At 41.1% G+C, this 21294-nt stretch overlaps 1 pseudogene; it reads left to right on the top strand.

Moving 5' to 3' along the window:
• Nucleotides 1–340: 340 nt before the first annotated feature.
• Nucleotides 341–5221, top strand: LOC123574566 (myoneurin pseudogene; annotated as a pseudogene).
• The last annotated feature ends 16073 nt before the right edge of the window (nt 5222–21294 follow it).

The raw sequence follows: 21294 nt of genomic DNA, 5'->3' as shown, positions 1-21294 counted from the left end.
GTCTTGCTCTGTTGCACAGGCCAGAGTGCAGTGGCATGATCTTGCTTCACTACAACCTCCGCCTCCTGAGTTCAAGAGATTCTCCTGCCTCAGTCTTGCGAGCAGCTGGGATTACAGATGCCCACCACCACACCTGGCTAATTTTTGAAGTTTTAGTAGAGATGGGGTTTCACCATGTTGACCAGACTGGTCTTGAACTCCTGACCTCAGGTGATTCACCTGCCTCAGCCTCCCAAAGTGCTGGGATTACAGGAATGAGCCACCATGCGGGGCCTGGATACCATCTTGTTACTACTGGGTGGAGGTGCAAGTCCATGCTCCTCCCTGAGCCTCTGCTGACATGAGGAAAGGTGCCTCATTGTTGCTGGGTAGGGGTAGACGTTTAGACACCCGATTCAGCCTCCACTGCTATCACAGGTATAGGGAGGGGGGCACTGTTGCTGGCAGGCAGGGGTGGAAATCTAGACGCCCAGCTCAGCTTCTGTGGACACTGCAGGAAGGGAGAATGGTGCTTCATTATTGCTAGGTGAGGTGGAAATATAGGTTCCTTATTCAGCTCTGTCTGCAGTTTTTGCCATGAAGTTTGGCTGGAGTAGTGTAAATGTTGTCAAAAGATTTTCTCTCCAACTAGGCCACCCATTTTCCAGTTCTTTGGCTGGAGAAAGAATTGGGGTTTGGGGGACAGTTTTATCTGCCATATAATAATCAGCTGGCAATTTTAAAAACCAGCTGCTGGGATTTTAACTGGGATTGTATAAGCAAAATGGAATAAATCTTTAGAATTCTGAGTCTTCCAATATATGAAAATGTTATAACCCTCCCTTTGTTTAGGTCTTTAATTGTTTTAATATTATTTACTCACTTTTAGCATACAGATCTTGCACATCTTTCATTAGAATTAATTTATTTTGGATACTGATGTAAATGCTATAATTTAAGGTAACTTATTTTCCAATTATTTATTTTTTAACAATAATTTATTTTTATGTGTTGATTTTGTATTCAGGTCCTGCTAAATTTATTTGTTAATTCTGTAGATTCATTTTGAGTCTTTTGTTTGTTTGCTTTGTTTTGTTTTGAGACAAAGTCTCCCTCTGTCCCCCAGGCTGGAGTGCAGTGGCATGATACCGTTTCACCACAACCTCTGCCTCCCCGGTTCAAGTGATTCTCCTGCCTCAGCCTCCTGAGTAGCTGAGACTACAGGCACAAGCCACCACGCCCAGCTAATTTTTGTATTTTTAGTAGAGACGGGTTTTTACTGTGTTGGCCAGGCTGGTCTTCAACTCCTGACCTCGTGATCCACCCGCCTCGGCCTCCCAAAGCACTGGGATTATAGGCATGAGCCACCGCGCCTGGCCTCATTTTGAGTTTTTTATGTTGTCTGTGAATAATGAAAATTTTGTTTCTTCTTTTCCAGTACTTACATACTTATTCCTTATTACCTCATTGCACATTGTTAAATATAAACTGTCCAGTTTAATGTTGAATCAAAACAGTAACAGAGGATAAACTCATTTTATTCCATATCTCAGGGGGAAAGCTTTTTTTTTTTTTTTTTGAGATGGAGTCTCGCTCTGTTGCCCAGGCTGGAGTGCAGTGGCGCAATCACGACTCACTGCAACCTCTGCCTCCTGTGTTCAAGCGATTCTCCCGACTCAGCCTCCCGAGTAACTGGGACTACAGGCACGTGCCACCACACCTGGTGTTTTTTAGTAGAGACAGGGTTTCACCGTGTTAGCTAGGATGGTTTCGATCTCCTGACCTCGTAATCTGCCCATGTCAGCCTCCCAAAGTGTTGGAATTACAGGCGTGAGCCACCACACCGGGCCAGGGTGAAAACTTCTAATATTTGGCAATAAATACTTTGTTTGCTATACTTTTTTATAGTAATCTTTTCTCAGATTAAGGGCACACTCTTTCATCACTACTTAAAAATGTTTCTAAGAAAGTTTTTATTTATTTTGTTTCTATTGCTGCTGAACAAATGCATAGCAAAGATTTTTTTTTAAAATCCTGAATGGGTATGGCATTTTATCAAATGCTTATTCTCCATCAATTGTGACAACTGCATTTTTATCCTTTAATTTAAATGTCAAATCAACTTTATATTTTTGGAATAAACTCAACATCATATAACATTTACCCTTTTATAGATTGCTGGATTTGTCTTGCTAATATTTTATTTAGAATTTTTGTCTATGTTTATGAGAGCAATTGACCTATAGGTTTCTTTCCTTTTAACATTCTTTTCCAGGTTTTGGTGTCAAGGTTATGCTGGCCTCTTAGTATGAATTGGTCTGTATTTTCTCTTTTTCTAATCCCTGGAATATTTTGTGTAATATAAATATTATTTATCCTTTAAATGTTTGGGAATTTTAACTTTTTTTTCTTTTAATTTTTCTTTCTTTCTTTTTTTTTTTTTTTTTTGAGACGGAGTCTCGCTCTGTCGCCCAGGCTGGAGTGCAGTGGCGCGATCTCGGCTCACTGCAAGCTCCGCCTCCCGGGTTCACGCCATTCTCCTGCCTCAGCCTCCCGAGTAGCTGGGACTACAGGCGCCCACCACCGCGCCCGGCTAGTTTTTTGTATTTTTAGTAGAGACGGGGTTTCACCGTGGTCTCGATCTCCTGACCTTGTGATCCGCCCGCCTCGGCCTCCCAAAGTGCTGGGATTACAGGCGTGAGCCACCGCGCCCGGCTCTTTTAATTTTTCTTTCGCACACAGACCTCGGGGGTCCCAAGAACATGTTCCCCTGGATTTTTTTTTTTTTTTCTTTTGAGATGCAGTTTTGCTTTTTCGCCCATGCTGGAGTGGAGTGGTGCAATCTCGGCTCATTGCAACCTCCTCCCGCTGGGTTCAAGCGATTCTCCTGCCTCAGCCTGCCAAGTAGCTGGGATTAAAGACACCCACTATCATGACAGGCTAATTTTTGTATTTTTAGTAGAGAAGGGGTTTTGCTACATTGGCCAGTCTGGTCTCAAACTTCTGACCTCAGGTGATCCACCTGCCTTGGCATCCCAAAGTGCTAGGGTTACAGTTGTGAGCCACCGTGCCCAGCCCTCCCCTGGAAATTTTACTGATAAACCTAGCAGGACCTAGAGTTTTTTTGTAAGAATTTTTTTTTTTTTTTTTTTAAAGACAGATCTCACTCTGTTGTGCAGGCTGGAATGCAGTGGTGCCATCTTGGCTTACTGCAGCCTCTACCTTCTGGGCTCAGGTGATCCTCCCTGAGGACCAAAACAACATGGTATAAAAATAGACACATAGATCAATGGAACAGAAGAGAGAACCCAGTAATAAAGCCATATACTCATAGCCAACTGATCTTTGACAAAGTTGACAAAAACATACACTGAGAAAAGGACGCTCTTCAATAAATGGTGCTGGGAAAAAAAATATATATATATATAAAATAAAATTAAATATATTTAATATTAAATATATTAAATATATATTTCATTAAAAATATATATATATTTCATTCGTTTACTTTCAGTCTTTTCCCTTATATTTTAGATGCAGTTTACAAAAAAAATGCAGGATACATGTTTAATCCTTTCCTTTCTTTTTTTCTTTTGCTAGTTTTCAAGATATTAAATGCATTTCCTATTATCCTCCACATCTGACCGTTGTAGCGAGCACCTCTTGACCCTGACCAACCCTGAATAGGGTTGACCTGAGAACCAATAGGATATTGGGAAAATAACTAGTGTGCCTTCTGAGACTCCCAAGGTCATAAAATACACTGTTACTTTCTATGTGGGGAGGCAGTTGTCATGTCATGAGAATACTCAGCCCTATGGAGAAAAGCTGAGGCCTCCTGCTGACAGTTAGCACTGACACCAGCCATATAAGTAAGTTATCTTCTAAGCATGTCCTTCCTGTTTTCAATTGGCTGCAGCCCCAGTTGACAACTTAACTGCAACCCCATGAGACAGCCAAGCCACAATTTCCCAACTATATGCTCCCAAATTTCTGATCCATAGAAAACTGTGAAATTGTAACTGTTTATTGGTTTTATTGTTTTTTGTTGTTGTTTTTGAGATGGAGTCTTGCTGTGTTGCCCAGGCTGGAGTGCAGTGGCACGAACTCAGCTCACTGCAACCTCTGACTGCTGGGTTCAAGCGAATCTCCTGCCTCAGCCTCCTGAGTAGCTGGGATTACAGGCATGGGCCACTACACCCAGCTAATTTTTGTATTTTTAGTAGAGACGGAGTTTCGCTATATTGGCTGGACTGGTGTCAAACTCCTGACCTCAGGGTGATCTGCCCTCCTCAGCCTCTCAGAGTTCCAGGATTACAGGCATGAGTCACTGCACCCGGCCAATATTTTATTGTTTTTTAAAAGCTGCTAACTTCTAGGGCAATTTATTACATGGTAGTAAGTAACTAATACAGATTTTGGTACATGGATATGAGATGCTGCCATAGTAAAAATCTAAAAAGTTGGAGTGGCATTCACAGTGGAAGGAAACTGCAAGAACTTTGAGGAAAGTGTCACTGAAAGCCTAAAATTTCTTGAGGAGACTGTTAGTAAATTCTGATAGCCTTTGAGAAGGCTACAAGTGTGCGCTTAAAGAAACTTGAGGAAAGTGTTACTGAAAACTGGAGACCAGTTTAAAGCTCATAGGAATGTGCTTGCCTCTTTTAGTGAGTATTTTGGTGTTATCTACAGAAGCACTTCTGAGAATAAAGTCTTTTTGATCAGAATCAGGTGAAGGCTGATAAATTTCAGAAACAGCTGGAGTTTACATACATAGAAACATTAAATCTTGACAGAGATATTTAGCATTACTGGAAACATTGAATTGAACCAACAGACTTGTCTTCTTACTCTATTGTAAGATTGTAATGATTGGGAGAAATCAAAAGTATCTACAAATTTAGTTCAGGCAAATCCTGAACAAGAGGTTTTGGCAAAGAAGTCACCTCAAACTAAAAAGAAAAAGAAGTCTTTCAACTCCCAGAAGACAGAATAGAATAAAGCAGTGTAATATCTCAGTGACATTTTAGAGAATGCATCTATTGAATTATTCCTAGATGCAAATAAATTGTCCACACCCAGAGTAGAACAAGTTGCACAAAGAAATAATTCAGAACTTGAGCTGACATAAGCTGTGGAAAATTATTTTCTAGCACAAGATGTGCAAACTGTTACAGTGAAACAAAAATGTGGAAAATCACAGCCAAGCTGTGTTCTGAAAGAACACTCTTGTCTAACATAGCCAGTGTACAAGATTATAGTAACCAAAACAACATGGTATAAAAATAGACACATAGATCAATGGAACAGAAGAGAGAACCCAGTAATAAAGCCATATAGTCATAGCCAACTGATCTTTGACAAAGTTGACAAAAACATACACTGAGAAAAGGACGCTCTTCAATAAATGGTGCTGGTAAAAAATATATATATATTTAAATATATTTATATATATTATATATAATAATATATATAATATATTTATATATTATAATAATAATATATATAATATATTTATATATATATAATATATGTATTTTAGACATAGTCTCACTCCATTGCCTAGGCCGCAACCTCTGTCTCCTGGGTTGAAGAGATTCTTGTGCCTCAGCCTCCCAAGTAGCTAGGATTACAAGTGTGTGCCACCACACCTGGCTAATTTTTGTATTTTTAGTAGATACGGAGTTTCACCACCTTGGCCAGGCTGGTCTACTCTCCTGAGTAGCTGGGATTATAGGTGCCCACCACCACCCCTGGCTAATTTTTTGTATTTTTAGTAGAGATGGGGTTTCACTATGTTGGCCAGGCTGGTCTTGAACTCCTGACCTTGTGATTTGCCTGTCTCAGCCTTCCAAAGTGCTGGGATTACAGGTGTGAGCCACCACACGCAACTAGGAACATTTTATATATATATGTGTAGTGTACACACCATGGGAGACACACACATGTATATATACATACATGCACCTATATAACATACATGTATCTGTTATAAATACATATATAACATGTATACATATACACACACATATATATACACATATATACACACACCATGGATTATATACATACACATATATGCATATATATGTTATATTTACATATATACACAATGTGTGTGTATATATACACATACCATAGAATACTAATCAGCCATAAAAAAGAATGTAATCGTGTTTTTGCAGCAACATGAATGGAACTGGAGCCCATTATCTTAAGCGAAATAACTCAGTACCAGAAAGTCAAATACTGCATGTTCTCACTTATAAGTGGGAGCTAAATAATGTGTACACATGGACATAGTGAAATAATAGACATTGAAGACCAGAAAGGTGGGGAGGGTACCAGGGAGTGAGGGATGAGAAATTAACTAATGGGTACAATGTACACTATTCAAGTGACGGCTACACCAAAAGTCCAGACATCATGGCTATGTAACGTATCCATGAAACAATATTGCACTTGTACCCCTTAAACTATAAAAATAAACTGAAAAAACTAGAAAAACATGGATTCTTATCACCTAGTGGCAAAAAGTTTAGCACCACTATCATCTGCAGTAAAATGGAAGGTAGAAAAGGTACCTAGTGAAATGGGTGATCTAAGGAGGCTTTCAGGATGGATGTTAAAAGCATTTCCTGATTCTTCTCACTTTTTTTTTTTTTTTTTTTTTTTGAGACAGAGTCTCACTCTGTCGCCCAGGCTGGAGTGCAGTGGCCAGATCTCAGCTCACTGCAAGCTCCGCCTCCCGAGTTTACGCCATTCTCCTGCTTCAGCCTCCCGAGTAGCTGGGACTATAGGCCACCTTGCCTGGCTAGTTTTTTGTATTTTTTAGTAGAGACGGGGTTTCACCGTGTTAGCCAGGATGGTCTCGATCTCCTGACCTCGTGATCCACCCGTCTCGGCCTCCCAAAGTGCTGGGATTACAGACTTGAGTCACCGCGCCCGGCCTCTTCTCACTTCTTAAAGTAAAATATGAGAGAAGAGAGATAAGTTATAGAAAAAAACCCTTATATAAAGCAGTCTTTTTTTTAAAACAAAAAGGAGCAATAATTCATGGGTCAAAAAATGTCTAGCATCTACAGATGGCAAGTAAAGCTAACACTAACAAATGACAACTGGGATTCCATCCAACAGCAGCAGAACACACATTCTTCTCAACCACATATGGAACATTCTCTAGGATAGATCATATGTTACACCACAAAATGAGTTTTAACAGATTTAAGAAGACTGAAATTATATCAAGTATCTTTTTTGACCATAATGATATGAAAGCAACAGTCAGCAGAGTAAACACACAGCCCACAGAGTGGGAGAAAATCTTCACAATCTATACATCTGACAGAGGACTAATATCCAAAATCTACAAGGAGCTCGAATTAGCAAGAAAAAACAAACAATCCCATCAAAAAGTGGGCCAAGGACATGAATAGACAATTCTCAAAAGAAGATATACAAATGGCCAACAAACCTATCAAAAAATGCTCAGTATCACTAAGGATCAGGGAAATGCAAATCAAAACCACATTGTGATACCACCTTACTCCTACAGTGATGGCCATAATTAAAAAATCAAAAAATAATAGATGTAAGTGTGGATGCAGTGAAAAGGGAACACTTTTACACTGCTGGTAGGAATGTAAACTAGTACAACCACTATGGAAAACAGTGTGGAGATTCCTTAAAGAACTAAAAGTGGAATTATCATTTGATCCAGGAATCTCACTTCTAGGTATCTACCCAGAGGAAAAGAAGTCATTATACAAGGCAGATACTTGCACACACATATTTATAGCAGTAAAATTCACAATTGCAAAAATAAGGAACCAGCCCAGATGCCCGTCAATCAAAGAGTGGATAAATAAATTGTGGTATATATATACAAGATGGAATACTACTCAGCCATAAAAAGGAACGAATTAATGACATTCAAATCAACCTGGACGGAACTGGAGACTATCATTCTAAGTGAAGTAACTTAGGAGTGGAAAACCAAACATCAGATGTTCTCACTCATAAGCGAGAACTAAACTATAAGGATGCAAAGGCATAAGAATGATACAATGGACTTTGGGGACTCAAGTGAAAGGGTGGGATGGGGGTGAGGGATAAAACACTGCAAATTGGATTCAGTGTATACTGCTCGGGTGATGGATGCACCAAAATCTCACAAATCACCACTAAAGAACTTACTCATGTAACCAAATATACCTGTTCCCCCAAAATCTATGAAAATAATTTTTTTTTAAAAAAAAGAAACTAGAAATCAATAACAAGGAATTTCAGAAAATTCACAACTATGTGGAAATTCAACAACATGCTCCTGAGCAACCAATGGGTCGAAGAAGAAATTAAAAGGGAAATTTAGAAATATCCTTCCTTTTTGAAATCCAGTCTCTGAAAATCTTGACACAAATGGAAATGGACGCACAACATACCAGCCCTTATAGGATGCAGCAGAAGCAACTCTTAAGAGGGAAATTTGTAGCGATAAATGCCTACACCAAAAAAGAAGAAAGATCCCAAATAAACAACCTAACATTGCACTTCAAGGAACTAGAAAAAGAAAAACAAATTAAGCCCAAAGTTAGTAGAAGGAATGAAAAAATAAAGATTAGAGCAAAATAAATTAAATAGAGACTAGAAAAATGGTAAGAAGTATCAACAATATTGAGTTGGATTTGGGTTTTTTTTTTTGGCCAGGCAAGGCGGTTCACACCTATAATCCCAGCACTTTGGGAGGTGGGTGGATTGCTTGAGCTCAAGAGTTTGAGACCAGCCTGGGCAACATGGCGAAACCCCACCTCTATAAAAGAATGCAAAAATGGCCGGGTGCGGTGGCTCAAGCCTGTGATCCCAGCACTTTGGGAGGCCGAGACGGGCGGATCACGAGGTCAGGAGATCGAGACCATCCTGGTTAACACGGTGAAACCCCGTCTCTACTAAAAAATACAAAAAATTAGCCGGGCGCGGTGGTGGGCGCCTGTAGTCCCAGCTACTCGGGAGGCTGAGGCAGGAGAATGGCGTGAACCCGGGAGGCGGAGCTTGCAGTGAGCTGAGATCCGGCCACTGTACTCCAGCCCGGGCGACAGAGCGAGACTCTGTCTCAAAAAAAAAAAAAAAAGAATGCAAAAATTAGCCAGGTGTGGTGGCATGTGCCTATGGTCCCAGCTACTCAGGAGGCTGAGGTAGGAGCATAGCTTGAACCCAGGAGGTGGAGGTTGTAGTGAGCTGAGATTGTGCCACTGCACTCCAGTATGGGTGACACAGAGAAATCCTGTCTCAAAAAAAAAAAAAAAAAAAAAAAAAAAAAAAATTGATTTTTTAAAAAAGATATAATCAACAAACCTTTTTCAAGAACCTACAAGAGTTGAACTACTAGAAGCAGAAAGTAGCATGGTGGTTACCAGAACCTGTGAGGTGTAGGGATTGGGGAGATGTTGGTCAAAGGACACAAAATTTTATCTGGACAAGAGGAAAAAATTCAAGTCATCTATTGTATGTCATGGTGACTATAGTTAATAACAATACATTGTATACTTGAAAATTGTTAAGACAATAGATTTTTAAGTATTCTAGCCACAAAAAATGATAAGTATGTGAGGTAGTGAATATGTTAAATAGCTTGATTTAGCCATTCCACAATATATACATATATCAAAATGTTATGTTGTACATCATAAATACATATACTTTTTAGTAGTCAATTTTTATAAAACAGCAAGTAGGAAAGATTAAATTTAGGGTACTTTTAGGAAAATTGTCTAAAGATGAAGCTGAGAGTGATGGTAAAATCTTTTAAGACACAAATGTATTTATGATAAATAAGGGATCTGAGAAATTAACTGCATAAAGATACCTGCATAAAGAAGACGCAGCAGTACTCTGTCAATGTGACAATTATTCTTGGCTTTCAAATCTTCATAAAGCTATTCAGCTGCCTGTGATACATCTGATTGAAGTGAAAATTCCATTCCATCCTTAATAAAATTTTCTTTCATAGGGTTTGTTTTATCTCTGCCTAGTCATACCACCTCTTTTATTTTTATTTTATTTTATTTTTTTTGAGACGGAGTCTCGCTCTGTCGCCCGGGCTGGAGTGCAGTGGCCGGATCTCAGCTCACTGCAAGCTCCGCCTCCCGGGTTCACGCCATTCTCCTGCCTCAGCCTCCCGAGTAGCTGGGACTACAGGAGCCCGCCACCTCGCCCGGCTAATTTTTTTTGTATTTTTAGTAGAGACGGGGTTTCACCGTGTTAGCCAGGATGGTCTCGATCTCCTGACCTCGTGATCCGCCCGTCTCGGCCTCCCAAAGAGCTGTGATTACAGGCGTGAGCCACCGCGCCCGGCCACCAGCTCTTTTAATAAAGCCTCAGAACATTTCTGAATGTTAACTGTGAGGCGAGTTACATCTGAAGTAAATGTTTATTCATCCTAGAAGAAGCAGATTTCAGGTCTACTTGGGGAAATTCCGCAAACATAATGGCACAGGAAAGCCGAACACGAAGGAAGAGGAAAAGACGTGTCATTCAAATACTAACCAAAATAGGCCGGGTGCGGTGGCTCACATCTGTAATCCCAACACTTTGGGAGGCAGAGGTGGGCGGATCACCTGAGGTCAGGAATTCAAGACCAGCCTGGCCAACATGGCAAACCCCGTCTCTACTAAAAATACAAAAATTAGTCAGGCGTGATGGTACAAGCCTGTAATCCCAGCTATTCGGGACGCTGAGACAAGAGAATCACTTGAACCCAGGAGGCGGAGGTTGCAGTGAGCTGAGATCGCACCACTGCACTCCAGCCTGGAGACAGAGCAAGACTCCCTCTAAAAACAAAAACAAACAAACAAACAAACAAACAAACCTAACCAAAATAAAGCTAGTGTAGCAATATTAACATAAGACAAAATATAACTTATCATGAAAATCATTAATAAGAAATCAGTAAGAGACAGACCTCTGGCATGACAGCATAAGGCGCTCTGCTGACCTTGTCTTCATTGAAACTGACAAAAAATATTTAAATGGCTGGGCACAGTGGCTCATGCCTGTAATCCCGGCACTTTGGGAGGCTGTGGGCGGATTGCTTGAGGCCAGGAGTTCGAGACCAGCCTGGCCAACATGGCGAAACCCCATCTCTACTAAAAATACAAAAATTAGCAGGGCGTGGTGGCACACACCTGTAATCCCAGATACTCCAGAGGCTGAGGCAGGAGAATCACCTGAACCTGGGAGGCAGAGGTTGCAGTGAGGAAAGATAGTGCCATTGCACTCCAGCCTGGGAGACAGAGTGAGACTTCACCTCATAAATACAAATTAAAAAAAAAAGAAAATTATTAAACACACACACACACACACGAGTCACATGAAGCCTCTGGAAATGGTCCTAAGAGTAAGCAGGAAGTGAACAACTATCTACTTGAGAAAATGTACACAAGTTTGGTAAGAAAGGTGAGAGTTTGTGGTATTTGAAATAAGACTGCTCTAGAGAGGAATATTTGATTCCTGACTACTGCAGCCAAGAACACATGCCTCTCTCTCCTCTTCATTTCCAGCCAGTGCTGAACCCTGACTTCCCATCAAAAATTCACTCAGAATAGACCAAAGACTTACGTGTAAGAACAAAAAGTATAAAACTCTAGAAGAAAACATTTAGAAGGTAAATATTCATGACCTTGAATTTGGCAAAGAATTCTCAGATATGATACCAGGAGCATGAGCAACAAACGAAAATACAGGTAAATTGGACTTCATCAAAATGAAAACCTTTGTGCTTCAAAAGACACTATCAAGAAAGTGAAAGACGGCCGGGAGCGGTGGCTCAAGCCTGTAATCCCAGCACTTTGGGAGGCCGAGACGGGCGGATCACGAGGTCAGGAGATCGAGACCATCCTGGCTAGCACGGTGAAACCCCGTCTCTACTAAAAAATACAAAAAACTAGCCGGGCGAGGTGGCAGGCGCCTGTAGTCCCAGCTACTCGGGAGGCTGAGGCAGGAGAATGGCGTGAACCCGGGAGGCGGAGCTTGCAGTGAGCTGAGATCTGGCCACTGCACTCCAGCCTGGGCGACAGAGCGAGACTCCGTCTCAAAAAAAAAAAAAAAAAGAAAGTGAAAGACAACTCATGTAATGGGAGAAATATTTGTAAATCATCTGTATCTGATGAGTGACTTGTATCTAGAATATATAAGAAACTCTTATAAGTCAATAACAGAAAAACATATAACCCAATTTTAAATGGGCAAAGGATCTGAATAGATATTCCTTCAAATAAGACACAAAAATAGCAAACAAAACAAAACAAAACCACACGAAAAGATGCTTGACATCACTAGTCATTAGGAACAAGAGTGAAATACCGCTTCATAGCAACTAGGACGGCTAGAATAAAAGAGTCAGAAAAGAATAAGTGTTGGTGAGGATGTGGAGAAATTGGAACCCTCTTACACTGGCAGTGGGAATGTAAAATTATGCAGCTGCTTTGAAAAACAGTCTGGCAGTATCTCGAATGATTAAGCAGAGTTAGGATATGACCCAGCAATTCCACTCCTAGATATATACCCAAGAGAAATGAAAACACACACAAGGAAACTTGGGCATAAACATTTATGGCAGCGTTATTCATATTAGCCAGAAGGATAAAACATCCCAAAGGTCCATCAACTGAAGAATGGATAAACAAGATATAGTATATCCATACAACAGAAAGCTATCTGGCCATAAAAAGAATGCAACACTGATCCATGCTACAACATGGATGAACCTTGAAAACAGTATGCAAAGGGAAAGAAACCAGCCACAAAAGACCACAGACTTTATGATTTCATTCAAATGAATGTCCAGAACAGGGAAATCTATACAGACAGAAAGTAGATTAGTGTTTCTTTCAGGCTGAGGTGGGAGTAGGGACAGAGGGATAGGAAAGTTACAGCTAAAGGGTATGGCTTTTCTCTTTCATGTGATAAAAACGTTCTAAAACTGGCTGTGGTGATGGTTGCACATATATGTAAATATATTTTAAACACCATTTCTTAAAAAATTTTTTCTTTCCATCCACTTTGAGTTAATCTAAAAACCATTGTTTTGTACATTTCAAACATGTGAATTGCATGGTATATGAATTATACCTCAAAGCTGTTTTTACTTTTCTTAAAATTTTTATTTTAGGTTCAGGGATACATGAGTTTGTTCTATTGGTAAACTCGTGTCATGGGGTTCTTTTCTACAGATTATTTAGTAACCTAGGTACTAAGCCTAGTACCCAATAGTTATTTTTTCTGATCCTCTTCCTATTCCCATCCTCCACCCTCAAGTAGGCCCCAGTGTCTGTTGTTCTTCTCTTTGTGTCCATGTGTTCTCATCATTTAGCTCCTACTTATAAGTGAGAACATGTGGTGTTTGGTTTTCTGTTCCTGTGTTACTTTGCCAAGGATGATGGCCTCCAGTTCCATCTGTGTTCTAGCAAAGGATATAATCTCATTCTTTTTTTTAATGGCTGCACAGTATTCCATGGTGTATATGTACCACATTTTCTTTTTCCAGTCTACCATTGATGGCATTTAGGTTGATTCCATGTCTTTGCTATTGTGAACAGTGCTGCAATGAATATATGCATGCTTGTGTCTTTATTGTAGAACAATTTATATTCTTTTGGGTATATACCCAGTAATGGGATTGCTGGGTCAAATGGTTGTCCTGTTTTTAGCTCTTTGTGGAATAGCCACACTGCTTTCCACAATGGTTGAACTAACTTACACACCTAACAACAGTGTATAGCCATTCCCTTTTCTCCACAACCTTGAAAGCATCTGTTATTTTTTGACTTTTTAATAATAACCATTCTGATTGATGTGAGATGGTATCTCATTATGGTTTTGATCTGCATTTCTCTAATGATCAGTGATATTAAGCATTTTTTCATATGCTTTTTGGCTACATGTCTTCTTTTGAAATGTGTCTGTTCATGTCCTTTTCCCACTTTTTAATGGGGCTGTTTGTTTTTTTCTTGTAAATTTAAGATCTTTATAGATGGTGGGTATTAGACTTTTGTCAGATGCATAGTTTGCAAATATTTTCTCCAATTATGTAGGTTGTCTGTCTACTCTTTTGATAGTTTCTTTTACTGTGCAGAAGTTTTTACCTTTTTTTGTTTGTTTGTTTGTTTGTTTTGAGACAGAGTCACGCCCTGTCACCCAGGCAGGAGTGTAGTGGCACAATCACGGCTCACTGCAACCTCCACCTCCTGGGTTCAAGTGATTCTCCTGCCTCAGCCTCCCAAGTAGCTGGGACTACAGGTGCCTGCCACCACACCTGGCTAATTTGTTTGTATTTTTTTTTTTTTTTTTTTTTTGAGACGGAGTCTCGCTATGTCGCCCAGGGTGGAGTGCAGTGGCCGGATCTCAGCTCACTGCAAGCTCCGCCTCCCGGGTTTTTACGCCATTCTCCTGCCTCAGCCTCCCGAGTAGCTGGGACTACAGGCGCCCACCACCTCGCCCGGCTAGTTTTTTGTATTTTTTAGTAGAGACGGGGTTTCACCGTGTTAGCCAGGATGGTCTCGAACTCCTGACCTCGTGATCCGCCCGTCTCGGCCTCCCAAAGTGCTGGGATTACAGGCTTGAGCCACCGCGCCCGGCCATGTTTGTATTTTTAGTAGAGACAGGGTTTCACCATGTTGGCCAGGCTGGCCTCAAACTCCTGACCTCAGGTGATCTGCCCACCTTGGCCTCCCAAAGTGCTGGGATTATAGGCATGAGCCACCACACCTGTCCTGCCGTTACCTTTAATTAGATCCGTTTGTCAGTTTTTTCAATTTTTTTTTTTAAGAGATAGGGTCTTGCTATGTTGGCCAGGTTGGTCTTGAACTCCTGGCCTCAAGTTATCCTCCTAATTTGGCCTCCGAAAGTGCTGGGACTACAGGCATGAGCCAGCAGGCCCAGCCTCTGTCAGTTTTTGCTGTGATTGCTGTTGGTATCTTTGTCATGAAATCTTTGTCCATTCTTATGTCCACAATGGTATTGCCTAGTTGTCTTCTAGTGTTTTTATAGTTTTGGGTTTTACATTTAAGTCTTTAATCCATCTTGAGTTAATTTTTGTATATGCTGTAAGGAAGGGGTCCAGTTTCAGTCTTTAGCATATGACTAGTCAGTCAGTCAGTTATCCCAGCACAATTTATTAAATAGGGAATCCTTTCCCCATTGCTTGTTTTTATCAGGTTTGTTGAAGATCAGATGCTTCTAGGTGTGTGGCCTTATTTCTGAGCTCTCTATTCTGTTCCATTGGTCTGTGTGTCTGTTTTTATATCAGTACCATGCTGTTTTGGTTACCATAGCCCTGTAAGTATACTTTGAAATTGGGGAACATAATGCTTCCAGCTTTGTTTTTTTTTTGTTCGTTTGTTTTGTTTTTTGCTTAGAATTACCTTGGATACTTGGGCTCTTTTTTGGTTCCATATGAATTTTAAAATAATTTTTTCTTGTTCTGTGAAAAATGTCATTGTCAGTTTTATAGGAATAGCATTGAATCTGTAAATTGCTTTGGGCCGTATGGCCATTTTAATGATATTGATTCTTCCTGTACATGGGCATGGAATGCTTTTCCATTGTTTATGTCATCTCTGATTTCCTTGAACAGTGTTTTGTAATTGTCATTGTAGAGATCTTTCACCTTCCTGGTTAGCTGTATTACTAGGTATTTTATTCTTTTCGTGGCAGTTGTGAATGGGATTGCATTCCTGATTTGGCCCTTGGTTTTGCTGTTGTTGATGTATAGGAGTGTAGTAATTTTTACACATTGAGTTTGTATCCTGAGACTTTGCTGAAGTTGTTTATTAGCTGAAGGAGCTTTTGGGCCAAGACTGTGGGGTTTTCTAGATATAGAATAATGTCATCTACAAACAAAGATACTTTGACTTCCTCCCTTCTTATTTGAATGCCCTTTATTTCTTTCAGTTATCTGATTGCTCTGGCCAGGACTTCCAATACTGTGTTGAATAGGAGTGGTGAGAGAGGGTATTCTTGTCTTGTGCTGGTTTCCAAGGAGAATGCTTCCTGCTTTTGCCAATTCAGCAAGATACTGGCTGAGGGTTTGTCATATGTGGCTCTTATTATTTTGAGTTATGTTCCTTCAATATCTAGTTCATTGAGAGTTTTTAGCATGAAGGGACGTTGAATTTTATCAAAAGCCTTTTCTGCATCTATTGAGATAATCATGTGATTTTTGTCTTTAGTTCTGTTTATGTGATTATTCACATTTATTCATTTATATCAATACATGTGTATGTAGGGATAAAGCCTACTTCATTGTGATGGATTATCTTTCTGGCGTGCTGCTGGATTCAATTTGCAAGTATTTTGTTGAGGATTTTTGCATCAATGTTCATCAAGGATATTGGCCTGAAGTTTTCTTTTATTGTGGTGTCTCTGCCAGGTTTTGGTATCAGGATGATGCTGGTCTTAGAAAATGAGTTGGAGAGGAGTCTCCCCTCAATTTTTTGGGATAGTTTCAGTAGGAGTGATACTAGTTCTTCTTTGTATATCTAGTAGAATTTGGCTGTGAATGCATCTAGTTCGGTGCCTTTTTTGTTTGGTAGACTATTTATTACTCACTCAGTTTTGGAGATTGTTATTGGTTTGTTCAGGGAATCAATTTCTTCTTGGCTCAGTCTTGCAAGGGTATATGTATCCAGGAATTTATCCACGTCTTCTAGGTTTTCTAGTTTGAAGAAGAAAAGAGGTGTTCACAGTAGTCTCTGATGGTTATTTGTATTTCTGTGGGATCAGTGATAGCATCTCTTGCTGTTTCTGATTTTGTTTATTTGGATCTTCTCTCTTTATTGTCTAGCTAGTGGCCTATTTATGTTATTATTATTGTTATTTTAAAAAAACCTAACTCTTGCATTTGTTGATCTTTTGAATGGGTTTTTTCATGTCTCAGTCTCCTTCAGCTCAGCTTTGATTTTAGTTACTTCTTGTCTGCTTTTTTTTTTTTTTTTTTTTTTGAGACGGAGTCTCGCTCTGTCGTGCAGTGGCCGAATCTCAGCTCACTGCAAGCTCCGCCTCCCGGGTTTACACCATTCTCCTGCCTCAGCCTCCTGAGTAGCTGGGACTACAGGCGCCCGCCACCTCGCCCGGGTAGTTTTTTGGTACTTTTTTTTTTTTTTTCAGTAGAGACGGGGTTTCACCGTGTTCGTCAGGATGGTCTCGATCTCCTGACCTTGTGATCTGCCCATCTCGGCCTCCCAAAGTGCTGGGATTACAGGCTTGAGCCACCGCGCCCGGCCTAGTTATTTCTTGTCTTCTGCTAGCTTTGGGGTTGGTTTGCTCTCGCTTCTCCAGTTCTTTTTGTTGTAATGTTAGGTTGTTAATTTGAGATCTTTCTAACTTTTACTTGGGGAGTTCAGTGCTATAAATTTTCCTCTTAACACTGCCTTAGCTGTGTCCGAGAGATTCTGGTATGTTGTATCTTTGTTCTCATTAGTTTCAAAGAACTTGATTTCTGCTGTGATTTTTTTACTTACACAAAAGCCACTGAGGACTTTTAATTTCCACATAATTGCATGGTTTTAGGTGATTTTTTTTAAAGTCTTGATTTCTATTTTTATTGCTGTGTGGTCTGAGAGTGTGTTTAGTATGATTTTGGTTCTTTTACATTTGCAGAGAATTGTTTTATGTTCAATTGTGTGATCAATTTTAGAGTATGTGCTATGTGGTGATGAGAACAAGGTATATTCTGTTGTTTTTGCGTGGAGAGTTCTGTAGCAGTCAATCAGATCCATTTGGTCCAATGTTGTGTTCAGGTACTGAATATCTTTGTTAACTTTCTGCCTCGAAATTGGTCTAATACTGTCAGTGGCATGTTGAAGTCTCCCACTACTATTGTGTGGGAGTCTAAGTCGCTTTGTAGGTCTCTAAGACCTTGCTTTATGAATCTGTGTGCTCCTGTGTTGGGTGGATATATATTTAGGATAGTTAGGTCTTCTTGTTGGAAGTGAACCCTTTATTGATTGATATGGTTTGGTTCTGAATCCCCACCCAAATCTCATCTTGAATTGTAGTTCCCAGAATCCCCACGTTTCACAGGAGGAACCCGGTGGGAGGTAATGGAATCTTGGGAGTGGTTTCCCCCATGCTGTTCTCATGATAGTGAGTTCTCATTAGATCTGATGGTTTTATAAGTGTCTGGCATTTCCCCTGCTGGGACTCATTCTGTCCCCTGCCACTTTGTGAAGAGGTGTCTTCTGCCATGATTGTAAGTTTCCTGAGGCCTCCCCAGCAATGCTGCAGAACTGTGAGTCAATTAAACCTCTTTTCTTTATAAATTACCCAGTCTCAGGTATTTCTTCATAGCAGCATGAGAATGGACTAATACACTGATGTAATGCCCCTTCTTTGTCTTGTTTTTTGATCTTTATTGGTTTAAAGTCTGTTTTGTCTGAAATTAGGATTGCAACCCCTGCTTTTTTCTTATTTCCATTTGCTTGGTAGATTTTTCTTCATTCCTTTATTTTGAGCCTATGGGTGTCACTGTGTGTGATATGGGTCTCTTGAAGAGAGCCTACCATTGGGTCTTGCTATTTTGTCCAGCTTGTCACTCTGCCTTTTTAAATGGGGCATTTAGCTCATTTGCATTCAAGGTTAGTATTGATATGTGTGGATTTGATCCTGTCATTGTGTTGTAAGCTGGTTATTATGCCAGCTTGTTTGTGTGGTTGCATTATAGTGTCACTGGTCTGTGTATCTGGGTGTATTTTTGGATTGGCTGGTAGTGGTTTTTCCTTCTCATATTTAGTGCTCCTTTCAAGATCTCTTGTAAGGCAGGCCTAGTGGTAATAAACTCCCTTAGCATTTGCTTATCTGAAAAGGATCTTATTTCTCCTTCACTGACAAGGCTTAGTTTGATTGGATATGAAATTCTTGGTTTTAAGATTTTTTTTTAAGGGTGTTGTATATAGGTCCCCAATCTCTTCTGGCTTATAGATGTCTGCTGTTAGCCTGATGGGGTTCCCTTTGTAGATGACCTGTCCTTTCTTTCTAGCTGCCTTTAACATCCTTTCTTTCATTTGGACCTTAGAAAATCTGACAATTATGTGTCTTGGGGACAGTATTTTTGTGTAGAATCTTGCAAGGATTCTCTGTATTTCCTGAATTTGACTGTTGGCCTCTCTAGCAAGGTTGGAAAAGTTTTCATGGACAGTATCTTGAAATATGTTTTCCAAGTTGTTTGCTTTATTCCTGCCCTTTTCAAGGGTGCCCGTGAGTTATACATTTGGTCTGTTTGCATAATCCTATATTTCTCAGAGGTTTTGTTCATTCATTTTCATTCTTTTTTCTTGATTTTTGTCTGACTGTCTTATTTCAGAAAGCCAGTCTTCAAGTTCTGAGACTCTTTCCTCAGCATGATCTGCTGTTAATACTTGTGATTGCATTGTGAAATTCTTTTAGTGTGTTTTTCAGCTCTATCAGATCAGTTAAGTTCTTTTTTATACTGGCTATTTTGTCTGTCAGCTCCCGTATTGTTTTATTGTGATTCTTAGTTTCTTGGATTGGGTTTTGCTGTTTTCCTGAATCTTGATGATCTTCATTCCTATCCACATTCTGAATTCTATTTCTTGTCATTTCAGCCAACTCAGCCTGGTTAAAAACCCTTGTTCAAGAACTAGTGCGATCATTTGGAGGACATAAGACACTATGACCATTTGCGTTGCCAGAGTTCTTGCGTTGGTCATTTTTTATCTCTGCATTTGGGTGTTCCTTTAGCTGTGGTGTAGAATGAGTACAGAAAATTGACTTCTTTTCTGGATATTTTCACGGGTCTGAGGCTTTGTGCGGGGTTATTCTTTGTAGCTGACTTATCTTCGGTTTCACAGAGGGGTAGGTTAGTGAGGTATTTTTGGTGTTGAAGCTTTGGGGTGTGATCCGGTAGGTGGCACTCAGATGTAGTGGTCAGTTGGTAGGCTCTTGCTCAGTCCTGTGGCTCCCCTATATTTCCTCACAGTTGCAGCCATGCTCCCTCTCAATGCTCTGAAAATGTGCCCTCCTCTCCCACTTGAGTGCTGCCTGTAGATTGTGGCTTGACACTCCCAGACTTCCCACTGCAGCTCTAGGGTATTCTTAGGGTTTATGTTTCCTCCCCAACTTGGAGATGTCAGAGGAATGAACTTTAGCAGTGGTTGTGGCTGAAAGTCTTTCCCTTATCTCCTGGGAGCCCTACCCCAGAGAGACACAGGTCAGCAATCACTTAGTGCAATCAGCCCTGAATGGGGCTATGGGCCCAAGCTGAGGGTTCCCTGCTGGGTGATAAGTGGAGAGGGGGAGGTGAGGGGTAGGTGGGACCCATGGGAGACAGACTGGCCTCCTCTCCTTGGGTAGACTGCTGCTTGATGGAAGTGTGGATAAGGTACTTAAGGTCTTTGCTCCTTCATTAGTCTCAGGGTAGCAAGGGCAGTTCCACTGCAGAGACAGTGGTAGAGGGGCTTTCATTTGCCCCTGAGGGCTTCACCTCTGAGGAATGTGGAGCCGCTGTTACTGGGAGTGTTCAGCCAGTGGGGTGGGGCAGCTGAACTGCTGGCATAAGCTTGGAGCTCTGCTTGGGGATCGGGGGTCAAGAGCTTGCTTGGAAGAGAGACTGGTCTCCTCTTCATATGGTTACTGTGGTGTGTAGCTCAGGTATAGCCCTCAGGCTCTTTGTTTCTTCCCCAGACCAAGGGCAGCAGGGATGCAACTGCTGCTGTGGTAGTGGCAGAGTGGCAGTTGGATGCCTCTGGGGAAAACCCTGGGCCACTTCCGACGGGTATAATCAACTGTGGGTGGGACAACTGTTCTGCAGTCATGAGCTGGGGGCCCTGCCTAGTGAAGAGTAGGGGCCAGGGGTTCCCAGGGAAGAGGGACTGGACTCTTCTCTGTACTGTGGCTGTGGCGTGCTGGAGGTGCCAGTGTAGTGACTAGGCCCCTTGTTCCTTCCCCAGCCCAAGGGCTGTTAGGGTTGTACCACTTTAACTGCAGTAGTGGAGGGGTTGTGGGTTGACTCTGGGATTTCCTCCTTGGAGAAATGCTGGGCTGCCTCTGTGATTGAAGTGGTCAGGCGCGAGTAGGTTGGTTGTGCTGGAGTTCCAGGTTGGGTGGCCCTGCTCAGTGAGGAGAAGTAAGGACTGGGACCTGGGTGGAGAACAGTCCAGTCACTTTTCTGCAAGGTGGGTGCTCTGTGCTGGGGGTTTGGACCAGCCTCCGGTCCCCACAGACTCTCCTGGGCCTGGAGACAGTAAGGATAAAGGCTGCAAGACAGTAAAGATGGCAACCCGCCCTTCCCACTGCGAGCTCTGT

This window comes from Macaca fascicularis, chromosome 7, assembly GCF_037993035.2.
Source record: "Macaca fascicularis isolate 582-1 chromosome 7, T2T-MFA8v1.1".
Taxonomy (NCBI): domain Eukaryota; kingdom Metazoa; phylum Chordata; class Mammalia; order Primates; family Cercopithecidae; genus Macaca; species Macaca fascicularis.
Note: the sequence above shows the minus strand (reverse complement) of the source record. Positions and strands in the feature narration are given on the sequence as shown.